Here is a 16,236-nt window from a genome sequence, read left to right on the forward strand (position 1 = left end):
CCGGAGTCTGTGCGGCCTGCCGGGAGTCTGTGCGGGCCTGCCGGGGGTCTGTACGGGCCTGCCAGGGGTCTGTGCGGGCTGCCGGGGGTCTGTACGGGCCTGCCGGGGGTCTGTACGGGACCGCCGGGGTCTGTACGGGCCTGCCGGGGGTTGTATGTGTGTGTGTGTGTGTAGGCATCGTCCGATGAGACTACAAGTCCCATCGGGCTATGTCTGCTACAATGACAGTGATTGACACATTAGCCAATGATGGGACAGTAGTAGTCCCATCATCTGGCAAATGTGTTGAATGTAAAAAAAAAAACACAAACATTCATACTACATACATACTACATACTACATACATACTACATACTACATACATACATACATACTACATACATACATACATACATACTACATACATACATACATGCTACATACAATACAATACATACATATAGACATACAGTACATATAACAGAGATTACATACTCACCATCACTTGTCACTTTGTTCCCCGTAGCCAGTGTCATCTGTAAAAAATATTAAAATAACAAACAAACAATATAATCCCTGATCCGCAGAAATCCACGAGTGTCCCACGACGATCTCCCATAGAGAACAACAGCATCAGCTGATGCGACCGCTCTCTATGTTGTATGTATGTATGTATGTTGTATGTATGTAGTATATAGTATGTTGTATGTATGTTGTATGTATGTGGTATGTTGTATGTATGTATGTAGTATGTATGTAGTATGTACTGTATGTAGTATGTATGTTTGTGGTTTTTTTTTACATTCAACACATAAGCCGGATGATGGGAATACTACTGTCCCATCATTGTCTAATGTGTCAATTACTGCCATTGTAGCAGGCATAGCCCGATGGGACTTGTAGTCCCATCGGATGATGCCTGCACACAAACACAAAGACCCCCAAGGGGCCCGTACAGATCCCGGACATGCCGCACAGACCCCCAGCAGGCCGCACAGACCCCCGAAAGGCCCGTACAGACCCCTGGCAGGCCGAACAGACCCCTGGCAGGCCGCACAGACCCCTGGCAGGCCGCATAGACCCCCGAGAGGCCCGTACAGACCCCCGGCAGGACGCACAGACCCCCGGCAGGCCGCAAAGACCCCTGAGAGGCCCGTAAAGACCCCTGGCAGGCTGCACAGTCCCCCGGCAGGCCGCACAGACCCCCGAGATGCCCTTACAGACACCCGGCAGGCCCGCACAGACCCCCAGCAGGCCGCACAGACCCCCGAGAGGCCCGTACAGACCCCCGGCAGCAAGCACAGACCCCCGAGAGGCCTGTACAGACCCCGGCAGGCCCGCACAGACCCCCACGGTCCCACACAGACACGTAGTCTCTGCCCTTGCACCGCCCACACTCTTCCCCCCTCCGGAACAGGATGTACAAGGACAGAAAGGGCTTATTTTGATTCCGATATTTGTGTCCCATTGACTTGCATTGGTTTCCGGTATCGGCGATATCCGATATTTTTTGGATATCGGCCGATCCAATCCGATCCCAATATTTCCCAATATCGGAAAGTATCGCTCATCACTACTACTCACCCTAGGTTGGAACAATGGTTCTCTATGATGAGATCTCTGCAAAAGGAGATGGGCACTCTGCTGAGTAAGGTGGGAGGCTTGGAACGTAATCAGCAGGTGTTTGGACAGACTCTGCAGGATTTGAATACTCGCATGGACACCTAGGAAAATACATTTAAGAGCATGAGTCTCAGTATGGACAGGCCTTTCAGGACTTAAGTGCTCAGATAGTCACTCAGGCGGTCTCACCCCAAGGGCAACCGCAGGCAGCCAGTTCTCCTAAGCTGCCACCATTTCGATACAATGGCGATCGTGACAAATTTCATGGCTTTGTAAACCAATGTATGTTGTATTTTGATGTGCACGCCGACCGCTTTCCCACTGATCATTCTAAGGTGTTGTGTATAATTATGATATTGACATCACGAGCACTCGCCTGGGCGAATCCAATGATCGAGTCTTGTAACCCACGTCTAAATGTTTTGGAAGACTTTTTAGCTGCTATGGCCTTAATGTTCGATGATCCTAACCATTTTGCCTCTGTTGAGACCGCCTTACTGTCTTTACGCTAGGGTAAACGTTCAGTAATTGAATATGCCACTGATTTTAGAAGGTTAGCAGTTGATACTAATTGGGATTGTTATGCACAGTTGCCTATTTTCAGGAGAGGTCTGTCTAGTGTTATAAAGGATGAGCTAGCTCATTCTGAGTCACCACAAGAACTAGAAACATTTATCCAACATTGTGTACGCATTGATATTCGCCTTACTGAGCGGAGACAGGAGAAAATGGCAGTATTTAATCGTAAGTCTAACTATTCCCTTTCTCCCAAGGAACCTGCAGGTAAAGCCACTTGGGAGTCTGAGGTGGTGCCTATGCAAATTGACTCAGTGCAGAAGCGTGAGAGTAGTGAACGCCGGGAACACCGCTTCCGTGAGAGTCTATGCTTCTATTGCGGCCAATCTGACCACTTCCTGATCAATTGTCCCAAGCGGCCTAACAAGGTGTTAACAGCAGTAGGGGGATATGATAACTGTGATGCTGAGTCAGATGTCTCTGAATTTTGTCTACCAGTGAATGCTGTTTTCCATGCACTTTCAATGACTACTTCTTCTACTGAGCAGAAGGAGAGGAGTTCTCACTGTTCAATTCCTATAAAAGTTTTATGCTCTGGACAGTGGATCTCTAGTGCAGCCATGATTGACTCTGGTGCAGGGGGTAATTTCATGGACATTGCTTTTGCCAAGAAACATGGTATAGATATTCTGTATAGAGCTTCCAAAATTGCCATGGAGACAGTGGATGGGTCACCTTTAATCTCTGGGCCTGTCGATCAGGAGACCGTACCTCTTACCATTGTATTGGAGCCAGATCATCAGGAGCAGCTCTCCTTATTAATTTCTTCTCCTCATTTTCCTGTGATTCTAGGCATTCCCTGGCTGCGTTCACAGAATCCAACAATCAACTGGGAGACCAGAGAGATTACATTTCCAACAAGGAGTGATTCAACATTAACGGAAACTCTACCAAAGTCCCTTGATTCCGAACCTCCAGAACCGGTATTCACTTTACTTTCTGTGTATAAGGAATTCTCGGATATCTGTGATAAGAAGGCAGATCAGCTTCCACCACATAGGTCTTATGATTGTCCTATTGAACTGCTTCCAGGGGCAGCCATTCCTTTCAGCAATGTATATCCATTAGCGGCTCCTGAACTCCAAGCTTTGAAGGAGTATACACATGAGAATTTGGCCCAGGGCTTTATACGTCCTTCTTCCTCCCCAGCAGGGTCGCCTATTTTTTGGTGAAGAAGAAGGATGGGACTCTGAGACCCTCTATTGACTATCGGGAACTCAACAAGGTGATCATCTGGAATAGATATCCTTTGCTTTTGATTCCAGAACTATTGGTAAGAAACCGTCATGAAAAAAAAGGGGAAGAAGCCAGCACTGCTTATGGTCAGAACGCAATAACTGAAGTGCAATTGCACATAAATTCTAACTGTATTTCAAATATGAGACATCTAGCAAACAATTGATCAATTCTTTGAGCTACCCCGCCAACCGTCATGCCAAGGTATTTTCTAAATTGGATCTTCGCGGGGCATACAATCTGGTACGTATCCGTCCTGGTGATGAATGGAAGACTGCTTTCAGATGTCGGGATGGACACTTTGAATACTTGGTGATGCCTTTTCGGTTGTGCAATGCCCCTGCAACCTTTCAACATCTTGCCAATGATATCTTTAGAGATTTACTGGACCAGTTTGCCGTAATCTATCTGGACGACATCCTAATTTTTTCTGATTCTCTACAGGAATATCAAGAACACGTCAAGGTAGTTTTGAGATGTTTGCAAGAAAACCATCTTTATATCAAGCGAGAGAAGTGTGATTTCCATCGTTCTGAAATACAATTCTTGGGGTATGTCATCTCTCCTCAAGGGATAAACATGGAATTTGGTAAGATTCAAGCAATGGCCGGCACTCAAAAATGTTAAAGAAGTTCAACGCTGTATCGGCTTTGCAAATTTCTATAGACGTTTTATCCAAAATATTTCAGAGATTGTCCGTCCCATCACTTCTCTGACTAAGAAGGAGAAATCCTTTAAGTGGTCTTCACAGGCTCAGGAAGCCTTTAATCGGCTTAAATCATATTTCACTTCAGCTCCACTCTTGATTCATCCAGATCCAGCAATTCCTTTCATCGTGGAGATGGACGCTTCTGATTGGGCGTTGGGGGCCTTTCTCTCTCAAAGAACTGGAGAGAAGGCCTTGTTACATCCTTGTGCTTTCTTTTCACCTTAGGCTTACCCCTGCAGGGAGGAACTATGTGGGAGATAAGGAACTTCTAGCAATTATTGCAGCCTTTAAGGAATGGAGGCACCATCTGCAAGGGGCCGCACAACAGATCATAGTGCTGACCGATCATCGCAATTTAGAGTTCCTCAGATCTGCTAAATGTCTATCTCCACGTCAGGCTCGGTGGAATTTATTTTTAAACCAATTTAATTTTGTGATTTCGTACCATCCAGGTTCACGTAATGGAAAGGCTGATGATTTGCCCCGAATCCATTCTGCGGATTGCGTACCTGGAACCCCACCCAAGACCATTTTATCAGATGCCAACTTCGTCGGAGTAATCTATGATCCGGACCTGTGGACCAGTGGAGGCCTATGATGGTGATGTATATCTTTACCTAAGTGTGAGGAGTGCCCTAATAAATAGGAGCAGAGCTCCCCCTGGTGGCCTGGAGTGCGAAATGTGTTGCATGTTTGTGATACCTGGATGCAGTTGTCCTTCTTTGCCTCCAAACGTAATATCACTCCACCTAGAGGAAAATGACATTACTGCAATGACCAGGACCCTGGGGCGCTGCACTGGCCTCCCCATTGCAAAAGAGACTGTGAACTTAGTGATTCAGAATATTTATCAGCTGCATGGGGTCCCAGATTAAGTCATCTCTGACCGTGGAGTACAATTCACATCAGGAAGGGGTTTTGTGCTGCACTTAATATTAATGTTCGTCTTTCTTCTGCATATCATCCTCAGACGAATGGTGAGACCGAGCGAACCAATCAGACTTTGGAGCAATATCTGCGATGCTACATCTGCCATCTTCAGGATGATTGGTTGGAGCTACTTCCTTTAGCAGAATTCTCCTACAACAATTCTCAGAGTGCCTCCACTATGGTAACTCCTTTCTCCGCTAATCTAGGTTATCATCCAAGCATCTTTCCTAGATCTCCAATTGATGTTACAGTTCCTGCAGTGGAGGAGAGGTTGACTACTATGAGGGAGAATCTAGAAGTCCTTAAGGAATCTTTAACCTCAGCCCAGGAACGTTACAAGAAATCGGCTGATAGATTCCGGAAGCCAGCACCCATGTTTAAGGTAGGAGACTCAGTGTTATTATCCACTAAGAATCTAAGACTGAATGTTCCCTCACAGAAACTGGGACAGAAGTTCATCGGTCCTTTCAAGATTAGTGGTATCGTGAGCTCTGTGGCCTGTCGTCTAAAGCTGCCAAGGGCTATGAAGGTACACCCAGTATTTCATGTCTCTCTATTGAAACCTGTCTCTCCTAATAAATTTCAGGGACGCAGTGTGCCCCCTCCACAACCCGTACTGGTAGATGGGCAGGAACAGATCTTGGTGGAAGAGATCATTGATTCCAGGATCCGCTGGAATCGACTTCAGTATCTAATAAGATGGCAGGGGTATCCACCTGAGGACGACTCCTGGGAACCCGTGGCTAACATTTGTGACCCACAGAAGATTGCGCAGTTTCATCAAAGATACCCAGAGAAACCAGGTCCAGGATCATCCTGAGGCCGCTGTTAAGGAGGGAGTAATGTCAGGACTCTGGATTCCCTGTTTTCATTTGTGGTACTTTTCGCCCTTTTCCATGATGGCATCTGCTGCCTCGCTTCTGCTCATGTGATCCGATTTCCCTGTCTTTATAACCCTGGTTCATATCCAACTCCTTGCTTGTGTATTCTGCTAGAATTCCTGGCTTGTGCTACAAGAGACTTTCCTCTTCAAATACTCTGTCTCCGCCTCCTCAGCAAACCTGCTCAGCTCTCAGTGGTGTCTGTGCTGCAAGCTGTTTTTGCCTGTGTCTATCTGCAATATTCTCCTGCTTGCTAGGACACATAAGCTCTGCCTGCTACAGCCAATCTAGTTTGGTATCCGCTGCCAATTTGACTGTTTCTGCACTGCTTCTGGACTCTTTTCTAGTGACTGCCAAACCTAGTATGAACTGTTTCTTATTATCTGCTTCACCACAGAGGGTGCTACACCCATAATACTTTGCCCGCAGCAGAGCTGCAAATGAACTACTCCTAAGAAGGACCTTGTTTGCTATTTACTTGAACTGTTGTGCACATGCTGCATCTACGTTTGTGCATATAAACACTGACTCTGCCTGTAGCAGAGCTACTAAGGCACTTCTCCTGATATCATCTTGTTTTCTGTGTTTGAACTTGCTCATGCCTTGCACCTGTATTCATTTGAATAATACAGACTTTACACTGCACTTTGGTTCAGTTGCCTTATTTGTCTCAAGCCAAGAGATTCCTGAGTGTACCACTATAATTGTTACACCCTCCCCTCTCATTTCTGCTGAAGACTTTGCCTCTTTCTTTAAACAGAAGATCGATAGAATCAGAGAAAGCTTTGGCCCACAGCGCCCAATGCCCCTCTTAGCTGCTCAACCCTGTTCCTCCAAAACCAGCTTCTCTACTATGGCAGAAGATCAGCTCTCCACCCTACTGTCAAGATCACACCTCACCACTTGCATGCTTGTGAGGTGGGTCCTCATTCCTAACCTTGCCACGGTCTTCATCCCAACCCTAACACCTCTTCAACCTCTCACTCACAACAGGTGTCTTCCCCTAATCCTTCAAACATGCCAAGATCACACTCATCCTCAAAAAGCCCCCCCTCGACACATCATCTGTGTCTAGCTATCGCCCGATATCTTTTCTCCCTTATGCTCAAAATTACGGGAACATGTCCATCTTGATCTGTCCTCCCACCTCTCCTCTTGCTCCCTCTTTGACCGGTTACAATCTGGCTTTCGACCCCATCACTCAACTGAAACTGCCCTAACTAAAGTCACCAATGACCTAAGAACTGCAAAGAGTAAGTGGAGCGCCGCTAGACACAGGGCCACGAGTTCTCGGTACCGGGCCTCTCTGGTTCGGTTCTGAGGCTGTCACGGTGGCTAGACCTGGTCCGCGACCCTGCTAAGGGGCGTCCAATAAAGGTGGTAAGAGTCTGTCAGGGATTCGTGACGCCACCTGTGGTGTTCGGTCAGGGTGACCGACGCTGCTGTGGGGTCCGCTGGGGTGATGGAATGGCAGCTAGATGGTATACCTTCCCACAGGTGAAGTATGTCCCCATGGCTTCCCAGTAAGGTGGATGGTGATGGTGTGAGGTGCAGTCAATAACGAGGACACAAGGTTACAGTCTCTTTACCTCTTTACTGAAGACTTCAGGATCCTCAATCCAGAGCATGCTTAACAGGGCTATCTGAGACCGGCCGGTCCGATGGGCACATCCAGAGTTCCCTTTGCAGGTGGAAATCAGTGCCTACCACTAGCGCCTGTGTGTTGTAGTGCTACCCTGCTGAGCATTCGGAATAGTCCTCACAACTTCTGTTCTCGTTCGTTCATTCTTTCTAATTCTCTCTCTCTTGTTCCAGATGTTACTAGTTTCTCGTCCCCCAGGTATGTTATGGCTAGGACGCACCCGTATGACGGGAAGGCTCGGAGCTCTTCCGGGACCCTAGAGACGCCCCTCTCCACGCGTTGCCCCCTATGTCTTCGTAGGAAATTTAAGGTAGACAGCCAACCTATAATTAACTGTCCTGCGGAGTTCGAAGTAAGGCCTAGAGTCAGTTACTCCCGCGGTGTTCCGGCCACCGGCTACGTGCCTCAGTAGGATGTTGCCTCTTCTCCCTGCAACACCCCCTGCCACGGGATGCTGCCTGAATCCAACCCAGTCAGCTTCTGACTAACTTCCTATCCAACCCCTAGTTTTACCAGTGTGAGGAGTGGCCCAATAAATAAAGCCTTTTTCTCCCCCTAGTGGCCGGAGTGTGAAGTGTAATGTGTGCTGGTGATACCTGGTCAGTAGAATTCCTTCAGTGCCATCAGACGTACCATCACTCCCCTTAGCGGCAGAGTGTCATACTGCAACGACCAGATCTCTGGGGCGCTGCACAAGCGACACTACTCTGTCCTCCTCCTGGACCTGTCTTCTACCTTTGACACTTTTGAGCACTCCCTTCTGCTATAGATCCTCTCATCCCTTGGCATCACAGACTTGGCCCTATCTTGGATCTCGTCATATCTGACAGACCGAACATTCAGTGTCTCCCTCCTCCCACACCACCTTCTCACTCCGTCCCTTGTCTGTCGGTGTTCCTCAAGGCTCTGCTCTAGGACCCCTACTCTTCTCCATCTACACCTTTGGCCTGGGACAGCTCATGGAATCCCACGGTATGCAGTATGATCTCTACGCCGATGACACGCAGATCTACCTATCCGGACCTGACCTCACCTTCTTACTTACCAAAATTCCACACTGTCTGTCATCTTGGCCTTCTTTTCTGCTCGCTTTCTAAAACTGAACATGGACAAAACAGAATTCATCATGTTTCCCCCATCTCACTCTACCCCTTCACCACTGTCTATCAATGTCAATGGCTGCTCACTTTCCCCAGTCCCACACGCTCAGTGCCTAAGGGTGATCCTCGACTCTGCCCTCTCTTTCAAGCCACATATCTAAGCCCTTCTTCCTCCTGCAGTCTCAAACTCAAAAATATCTCCCGGATCCGCACATTCCTTGACCACAACACCACAAAAACACTAGTGCATGCCCTTATCATCTCCCGCCTTGACTACTGCAATTTCCTACTCTCTGGCCTCCTCTCTAACACTCTGGCACCACTCCAATCCATCCTAAACGCTGCTGCCTGACTAATCTACCTGTCTCCCCGCTATTCCCCAGCCTCTCCCCTATGCCAAGTCCTTCACTGGCTTTCCATCGCCCAGAGACTCCAGTTCAAAACCCTTACACTGACATACAAAGCCATCCACAACCTGTCTCCCCCATACATCTGTTACATGGTCTCCTGGTACTTACCTACACGCAACCTCCGATCCTCTCAAGATCTCCTTCTCTACTCCCCTCTCATCTCTTCCCACAACCACATCCAAGACTTCTCCCGTGCTTCCTCCATACTCTGGAACTCTCTACCACAACACATCAGACTCTCGCATACCATAGAAATCTTCAAAAAGAACCTGAAGACTCACCTCTTCCGACAAGCCTACAGCCTACAGTGATCCTCAACCTACTGATCCAACGCACAACCAGCTCTACCCTCTCCTAGTGTATCCTCACCCGTTCCCTGCAGACTGTGAGCTCTCGCGGGCATGGGTCCTCCCTCCTTAAGTGCATGTGTGCCTTGTTTTTTGCTCATGTTTAATTGTATTTTTCTATATTTGCCCCCTTTTCACATGTAAAGCGCCATGGAATAAATGGTGCTATAAAAAAGTATAATAATAATACTGTGTGTTCGTGGGGGATGTGGGGGCATCATACTCTGTGTGGAGCTGTGGGGAATCATATTGTGCATGCAGGGAGGCTTTGCGGACATCATGCTGTGTGGGGTACATCTATGTTTATTAAATATATTTAAGTATGAATAATAGGAGAAGAAGGATTTTCTGCTTTTTATGAATGTTTTTGAAAGCTGTAAATTATATGGTTTTGATTATCTTCTACTGGTGAGATGTTACAATAAGCCCTACTATAACATGTATAAAATATAAAAAAAAATAAGAAAAATTTTGGTTGGCTGTTTGGTCGACCCTCCGCAGCAGTTAGGGTCTCTCATGTAAACCCTTGGGAAAACTAATTGTTCACCCTTGCTATTGAGGTATCCATATAACAAGCTTTATAATGTATATGTATAGCTAGTTTAGAGGGTATGGCTCCCTCTGCTCTGACACTGCACTCCCCCCCATTGACCTGCAGGTGTTCTCAACCAATTCTACTTGCCCATTCAAATTGTAGGCCTGCAGCCCAGGAGAGACATGTTTGGCCATTATTGTAGGCTTTTTAGCCCGAAAGGGACATGTACAGTAGAATACGGAAGGGTTAGGATAGGACCCATCAGAGAAGTGTAACCTTGCCTTGTCTCCTTGCCAATGTATGCGCTATGAACCTTCGTTTGTTTTGTAAGTGCATCTGGCTGAGGGACAATGCAGTTGGAAGTTGTTATTTCCATTGACACTATATGTCTTGGCATACACAGAGTGTACGCTGTGCTTTTGTATACATATTTTGCAGTCATTACAGCTTGCACCTTTTCACACTTAGGAGGTGCTGGTCAGGATTTTTTTATATCCCATATCTATCTATCTATCTATCTATCTATCTATCTATCTATCTATCTATCTATCTATCTATCTATCTATCTATCTATCTACATATCTGCTATCTATTATATATCTATTATCTATCTATCTATCATCTATCTATATATCTTCTATCTATCTATCTATCTATCTATTATATATCTATTATCTATCTATCATCTATCTATATATCTATCTTTGCCTCATTTTTCAAGCAGAAGATTGATAACATCAGAGACAGTTTTGGTCGACAACCCCCAGAGCCCTTCCTCCTAACTGCCCAGCCCTCCTCCTCCAAAACCAACTTCTCCACCATTACAGAAGATCAACTCCACTCTACTCTCAAGATCGCATCTCACCACCTGTGCACTTGACCTGATCCCATCCCACTTCATCCTAATACTCACCACAGTCTTCATCCCAACCCTAACCCATCTCTTCAACCTATCACTAACAACTGGTGTTTTCCCCTCAAGCTTTAAACATGCCTCAATCACACCTAGTCTCAAAAAGCCCTCTCTTGACCCATCCTCTGCATCTAGCTGTCGCCCTATATCACATCTCCCCTATGCCTCACAACTACGGGAACAACACGTCCATCTTGAACTGTCCTCCCACCTCTCTTCTTGCTCCCTCTTTGACCGCTTACAATCTGGCTTCCGGTCACACCACTCCACGGAAACTGCCCTAACTTAGGTCACCAATGACCTATTAACCGCCAAGGCCAAGCAACACTACTCTGTTCTCCTCCTCCTCCTGAACCTGTCCTCTGCCTTTGACACAGTGGACCATTCCCTATTATTACAGACCCTCTCATCCCTTGGCTTCCCAGACTTGGCCCTATCCTGGATCTCGTCATACCCAACAGACCAGACATTCAGCGTCTACCACTCGCACATCACCTCCTCACCTCGCTCCCTATCTGTCAGAGTCCCACAAGGTTCAGTCCTAGGGCCCCTGCTCTTCTCCAGTTACACCTTCGGCCTGGGACAGCTCATAGAATCTCATGGCTTTCAGTATTATCTCTATGCTGATGACACACAGATCTACATCTCTGGACCAGATATCACCTCCCTACTAACCAGAATCTCACAATGTATGTCCGCTATTTCATCCTTCTTCTCCGCTAGATTGCTAAAACTTAACATGGACAAAACAGAATTCATCATCTTTCCCCTATCTCACGCGACCCCCCCAACGGACCTATCCATTAAGGTAAACGGCTGCCCATGCTCCTCAGTCCCACAAGCTCACTGCCTTGGGGTAATCCTTGACACTGATCTCTCTTTCAAACCACATATCCAAGCCCTTTCCACTTCCTACCGACTTCAAATCAAAAATATTTCACGGATCCGTACATTCCTCAACCAAGAATCTGCAAAACCCTAGTCCATGCCCTCATCATCTCCCGCCTTGACTACTGCAACCTCCTGCTCTTTGGCCTCCCCTTGAACACTCTCACGCCCGTCCAATCTATGCTAAACTCTGCTGCCTGACTAATAATAATAATAATAATAATTTTTATTTATATAGCGCCAACATATTCCGCAGCGCTTTACAAATTATAGAGGGGACTTGTACAGACAATAGACATTACAGCATAACAGAAATACAGTTCAAAACAGATACCAGGAGGAATGAGGGCCCTGCTCGCAAGCTTACAAACTATGAGGAAAAGGTGAGACACGAGAGGCGGATGGTAACAATTGCTTTAGTTATTCGGACCGGCCATAGTGTAAGGCTCGGGTGTTCATGTAAAGCTGCATGAACCAGTTAACTGCCTAAGTATGCAGCAGTACAGACACAGAGGGCTATTAACTGCATAAAGTGAATGAGAACATGATGGGAGGAACCTGGTTTTTTTTTTTTTTTAATATATAAATAGGCCACACAGGGATCGTTAGGTTAATGCATTGAGGCGGTAGGCCAGTCTGAACAAGTGAGTTTTTAGGGTACGCTTAAAACTGTGGGGATTGGGGATTAATCGTATTAACCTAGGTAGTGCATTCCAAAGAATGCAGCACGTGTAAAGTCTTGGAGACGGGAGTGGGAGGTTCTGATTATTGAGGATGCTAACCTGAGGTCATTAGCGGAGCGGAGGGCACGGGAAGGGTGGTAGACTGAGACCAGAGAGGAGATGTAGGGTGGTGCTGAGCCATTGAGTGCTTTGTGGATGAGGGTAGTAGTTTTGTACTGGATTCTGGAGTGGATGGGTAGCCAGTGTAATGACTGGCACAAGGTAGAGGCATCGGTGTAACAGTTGGTGAGGAATATGATCCTGGCAGCAGCATTCAGGACAGATTGGAGTGGGGAAAGTTTGGTAAGAGGGAGGCCGATTAGTAGATAGTTACAATAGTCCAGACAAGAATGAATAAGTGAAACAGTAAGAGTTTTTGCAGAGTGGAAAGTAAGAAAAGGGCGAATTCTAGAAATGTTTTTGAGATGCAGGTAAGAAGAGCGAGCCAGTGATCGAATGTGGGGGGTGAATGAAAGGTCAGAATCAAGGATGACCCCAAGGCAGCGGGCATGTTGCTTTGGAGTAATGGTGGAACCGCACACGGAGATGGCAATGTCAGGCAAAGGTAGGTTAGTAGAGGGAGAGAACACGAGGAGTTCAGTTTTTGACAGGTTTAGTTTCAGATAGAGGGAGGACATGATGTTAGAGACAGCGGTAAGACAATCACTGGTGTTTTCTAAAAAGGTCGGCGTGACAACAGGAGAAGAGGTGTATAATTGGGTGTCGTCAGCATAGAGATGGTACTGGAAACCAAATCTACTGATTGTTTGTCCAATAGGGGCAGTATACAACGAGAAGAGGAGGGGGCCTAGGACTGATCCTTGAGGAACCCCAACAGTAAGGGGAAGGTGAGAGGAGGAGGAACCAGCAAAACATACAGTGAAGGATCGGTCAGAGAGATAGGAGGAGAACCAGGAGAGAACGGTGTCCTTGAGGCCGATGGAGCGGAGCATAGTGAGGAGGAGCTGATGATCCACAGTGTCGAATGCTGCAGAGAGATCCAAGAGAATTAGCATGGAGTAGTGACCATTAGATTTAGCTGTTAGTAGGTCATTAGAGACTTTAGTGAGGGCAGTTTCAGTAGAGTGTAAAGAGCGGAAGCCAGATTGAAGAGGGTCGAGAAGAGAGTTATCTGAGAGATAGCAGGTAAGACGGGAGTGGACCAGGCGTTCGAGGAGTTTAGAGATGAAGGGAAGATTAGAGACAGGTCTATAATTAGCGGCACAGTTTTGATCAAGGGATGGTTTTTTAAGTAATGGATGTATGATGGCATGCTTAAATGAGGAGGGAAAAATACCGGAAGTGAGGGAAAGGTTGAATATTTTTGTTAGGTGAGAGGTGACAGCCGGGGAAAGGGACTGGAGGAGATGTGACGGAATGGGGTCACTGGTGCAAGTGGTCGGGCGAGAAGATGCAAGGAGCCTGCTTACTTCTTCTTCTGTAACTGCTTCAAAGTCAGAGAGTGAACTAGATGCAGTGGGGGAGGGAGGACAGTGCATGGTATGAAGAGATTGGGAGATGATTTCCTGTCGAATGTGGTCAATTTTTTCTTTGAAGTAATTAGCCAGATCGTCAGCATGGAGATCCGTGGTTGGGGCCTGCTCTCTTGGGTTGAGTAGGGACTGGAACGTGTCAAAGAGACGTTTAGGGTTATTGGACAGGGAGGTGATGAGGGTGTTGAAGTAGGTTTGTTTGGAGAGGTGAAGGGCAGAATTGTATGTCTTTAGCATGAACTTATAATGGATGAAATCTTCGGGTAGATTAGATTTTCTCCACAGACGTTCTGCGCACCTGGAGCACCGCTGCAGGAAACGTGTTTGCAGCGTGTGCCACGGTTGTTGCCGTCTGTGCCGAGTTGTTTTATGTATAGGAGGAGCAGCTTCATCCAGAGCACTTTGCAGGGTTTCATTGTAATGCTTCAGAGCAGAATCAGGACATGAGATGGAGAAGATTGGGGCCAATGAGGACTGCAAGTTCTTCATAAGTTTCTGGGTGTTAATGGCCTGTATGTTTCTATAAGTGTGGAAAGTGGGGGTGATTTGAGTGGGATGGCAGTTCTTGATAGAGAATGAAAGAAGGTTGTGGTCAGAGAGTGGGAGAGGGGAGTTTGTGAAATCATCCACTGAGCAAAGCCGGGAGAAGACCAAGTCAAGGGAGTTTCCATATTCATGTGTTGGAGAGTTAGTATGCTGCGAGAGGCCGAAAGAGGAGGATAGAGATAAAAGGTGAGAAGCAGATGGGGAGAGGGGAGAGGCAATGGGGATGTTGAAATCACCAAAGATAAGGGTGGGGGTGTCACAGGAGAGAAAGTGTGGAAGCCAGGTGGCAAAGTGATCCAGGAACTGATGAGAGGGGCCGGGAGGACGATACACCACCACCACTCGCATGGAGAAGGGGACGTAGAGTCTGACCACATGGACCTCAAAGGAAAGGAAGACAAGTGAGGGTACTTGGGGGATAACTTGGAAAGTACATTTGGGTGAAAGGAGCAAACCAACGCCTCCACCTGCACTGTTGTCTGATCTTGGGGTATGAGAAAAGTGTAGTCCACCATATGAAAGAGCAGCAGCAGCGGTGGTGTCTGACTGCTGGATCCAGGTTTCAGTAAGAGCCAGGAGATTAAGAGAATTAGAAAGGAAGAAGTCATGAATGAAGGAGAGTTTATTACACACAGAGCGAGAATTCCAAAGGGCACAATTCAAAGAGACAGAAGGCATGCAGGGAATATTAATAAGGTTAGAGGGGTTTCTGAGTGTAGCAATTGGGAGGTTTGACTGGCTATAACATTGGGGGCCGGGGTTTGGAGAGATGTCTCCAGCGACTAGGAGAAGGAGGATCGAAAGAGTGAGCAGATGGTTAAGTGATTTGTGAGAGCGTCTCTTGTGTTGGATGGTGGGACTGAATGGATCTGCACTGTTAAGCAATGTAAACAGAGCATGAGTGCTATACATAGGAGACTAATCCACCTGTCCCCCCGCTATTCCCCATCCTCTCCCCTCTGTCAATCCCTGCACTGGCTCCCCATTACCCAAAGACTCCAGTTCAAAACCCTAACCATGACATACAAAGCTGACCTCGTCTTCCGGTACATACCTGCACGCAACCTCCCATTCTCACAAGATCTCCTTCTCTACTCCCCTCTTATCTCCTCTTTCCACAATCACATACAAGATTTCTCTCGCGCATCACCCCTACTCTGGAACTCTCTACCACAACATATCAGACTCTCACCTACCATCAAAACCTTCAAAAAGAACCTGAAAGGGAACCTGTCACCCCGTTTTTTCAGTACGAGATAAAAATACTGTTAAATAGGGCCTGAGCTGAGCGTTACTATAGTGTATTTTGTGTACCCTGATTCCCCACCTATGCTGCCGAAATAACTTACCAAAGTCACCGTTTTCGCCTGTCAATCAGGCTGGTCAGGTCATATGGGCGTGGCGACATCGCTGTTTCTTCCCCCAGATCTTGCTTGCCCATCTTCTGAATCCACTGGGCAGGAGAAGAAAAAACGCGCGATCTGCGCTATTTCCCTGATGATCTGTGGGGGCAGCCATCTTCCTGAGGCCGTGCGTGCGCATGTGGAGTCCTCTGCTGCCCGGGGCTTCAGGAAAATGGCCGCGGGATGCCGCACGTGCGCAGATGGAGATCGCGGTGGCCATTTTCCTGAAGCCGAGTTCGAATAAGGAACTGTTTTATTTAGCCCATGATGGCGACGTTTCGGTTCAGTGTAGCTTGAGAAAGG

Source organism: Ranitomeya imitator, chromosome 7, assembly GCF_032444005.1.
Source record: "Ranitomeya imitator isolate aRanImi1 chromosome 7, aRanImi1.pri, whole genome shotgun sequence".
Classification (NCBI taxonomy): Eukaryota; Metazoa; Chordata; class Amphibia; order Anura; family Dendrobatidae; genus Ranitomeya; species Ranitomeya imitator.